The sequence below is a fragment of the Adiantum capillus-veneris genome, chromosome 10, assembly GCF_014529385.1.
Source record: "Adiantum capillus-veneris isolate H3 chromosome 10, ASM1452938v2, whole genome shotgun sequence".
Taxonomy (NCBI): Eukaryota; Viridiplantae; Streptophyta; class Polypodiopsida; order Polypodiales; family Pteridaceae; genus Adiantum; species Adiantum capillus-veneris.
In genome coordinates, this window is record NC_140940.1 from 31,768,835 (window position 1) to 31,771,497 (window position 2,663).

A 2,663-nucleotide genomic window follows, 5' to 3' on the forward strand; every position below is an offset into this window, starting at 1 on the left:
CCTCCTTCCATGTATCCAAGCATCAACCACAGGCAAAACATTAGTAACTTTATGAAGCTGCACTACATGTGCATCGCGTGTCTTTACCTTCACCCTTCTAACACTAGCTAGTTTATGCCAGTGCCTTCTCATACTTGAGCTCAAATGCAAGAGTTTCCCATATGATATGTCGGCCCTCTTGTTCTTCAAGTCTTCTAAGATATTGTATGTTGATTGACCCTTCCCAAGCTGAAAATCATCCATGCCTATCTTCCTTCTTCTTGCCCTTACCTTTGCCTGCTTACTACTTTCAGCCTCTTCCATAGGTGCCTTGCCTTTATCTACATCTCTCCTTGGCTTTGTCCTTGTTCTTTCCTCTTTGAAAAGGCCTTCACTCCCTGATTTTTGTGCCCTTGTTCTCTTATTTGCAAAGACATCAACCTCATCATCTTCATCTCCCTCCTCAACTGCCTCCAAAATTCCTTCGTTAAATTGCGGAGGTGCTTGAGCTTGATTTTGTCCCTGTTGTTGTGCAAGTCCTTGACCTTGGAGAGGTTGCACATTTCCATTTACATTGCCTTCATTACCTATTTGTCTTTGTATGATAGGATATATACCTCTTGGCTCTCTCCTTGGTTGATTGCAATTGGGCGATATATGCCCTCTCTCCCCACAATTGTAACACATCACATTATCACCTCTATTCCTTTGAGGCCGTTCTCCTTGAGGTATTCTTACTTGTTTTTGGATAGCTTGCATAGCAAGGTTGAGGTTTCCTATTTGCTCTGTCAATCTTTGAATGTCTTGGTGAAAGGATTCCTATCCTCTATTGTCCACTCTTGGAGCTTCTACATGGATTTCCCTTTCAACATGCATATCCAAAGGCAAAGGCTCAACCACATTATTTGTTGATACATAACCATACCTTTGATGTACATTTGCTTCTCTTTCCCTATTTGCCATTTCATGCCTTCTCACCTTCTTTCTCCATTGCTCTCTAGCAACCTTTACTGCCTCATTGTAGGTCCCTGGGTCCTTGAGCTCCTCCTTGTCTCTAATGCTTTGATGTAAGACAACCACAAACCTATCTTTCTTCAAGAAATTAGGGGGCATTTGATTCTCTTCAAGTCCCTTTATGATCTTTCTCCAACAAGCTTCAAACCTGTTTATGTGCACATTGATGTCTTCATGTTCTCCTTGTTGCAGCTTGCTTAGCTCTTTCCACAAATACTCAGGATCATCCTCCTTCTCAAACTCTTCTCTCAAGGCATGAGAAAGAAGATTCCAATCTCCCTTTACACCACCTTCAAGCCTATCTTCATACCATTCACGTGCTTCACCTTCAAGTAGCAAACTCACCAAACGTACCTTGAATGCACCATCGTCCCTATTGCTCTTCAATGCAATCAATTCGATCCTTCGGATGAACTTGTCCACATCTTCTCCTTTCCCACCCTTGAATACTTCATACCCATCTCCCGCCATAGGCCTTGAGTTCATTTTCAAATGGATGCCAATCTGTAGATCAAAACCCTGTTAGAAGGATTCTCTTCTCCTCCGTGGGGGCACCAGTTTATGTGAAGGATTGGGGGGATGGCCTCTACAACACCTCAAACCAACACCAAGAAAAGAGGATGAAGAGTATATCTCTCTCGAGATAATATGGGCTGATCTTCTCTCACTAATTTTCTCAGTTTGACACACACTCAACCTCGACTAGCCTCGACTAGCTCCGATTAGCTTCCCTCTACACCGCTACAACTCCCACTACACTCCATTGCACTCAAAGACACCAAGGAAGAAATAAAATCAAGGAAAAAAGTGAGAAAAAAACCATGGAAATCTCTGCACTTTTGACCATAACTCAAAGAGCTTCACTTCTTTTCAAACGCCCTTTCATGTGCTAGTAGGGCTTCCATAGGCGCTCCCATATATACACATAGCTTGACCAAAACCCACTCAAATCAAGCTTAATTTGAAAACCCACAAAGTTCAGCAAAAAAAATAAAAAAAAGTGATGGAAAACTTGGGGAAACCTTGCCCTTTGATATATGTACAAGCAAGGCATTGCAGCACATAGTGTACCCTCGACTAGCTGCACCACAAGGAGCTGCACACACCATAGCCACCATACCTCAAAACAAGATGAAGAGAGGTCAATATGCAGAGCTAGGCACCCACTTCATCAGCCCATTGAGGAGATACACACTCTCAACTCACCACATCGGGCCCTCGACTAGCAAGACAGGCTGCTCTACTCCCAAACGCCTCTATCCCTCGCGGCAATCAGGGCTTCTTGCTGCTAGATCTTCCTCTGTCAAATTCCCCACTCACTCATGAACTCAAGCTGATAAAAACTCAGTTTTTTTCATATTTTTCAAGTACTAAGTGACTCTTTCAAGTCTCAACACGTCTATGTACAAAAACAACAAAACTATGCACCCCGCACAACTGGCCCGCATGCGTAGAGACAGCTGGCACACACCGCCTTTGTACACTTTGTACAAGCATGATTTATTGACATATAAGGGACCCAAAAGCATTAAAAAACCCTTTCCAAAGTCTTTGGGGTGGCTTGTATCATTCCGTAAAAACACGTCACAACGTGACCTGCTCTGATACCAATTGTTGGAATTAGGGTTGCAGAGAAACACACACAGCTCGGAGAAGACGAAGGAAGCTCA

General features: G+C 43.3%; 1 pseudogene; it reads right to left on the reverse strand.

Annotated features, from left to right (window-relative positions):
* Nucleotides 1-1,112: 1,112 nt before the first annotated feature.
* LOC147448652 (uncharacterized) lies at nucleotides 1,113-1,464 on the reverse strand (annotated as a pseudogene).
* Nucleotides 1,465-2,663: the final 1,199 nt, after the last annotated feature.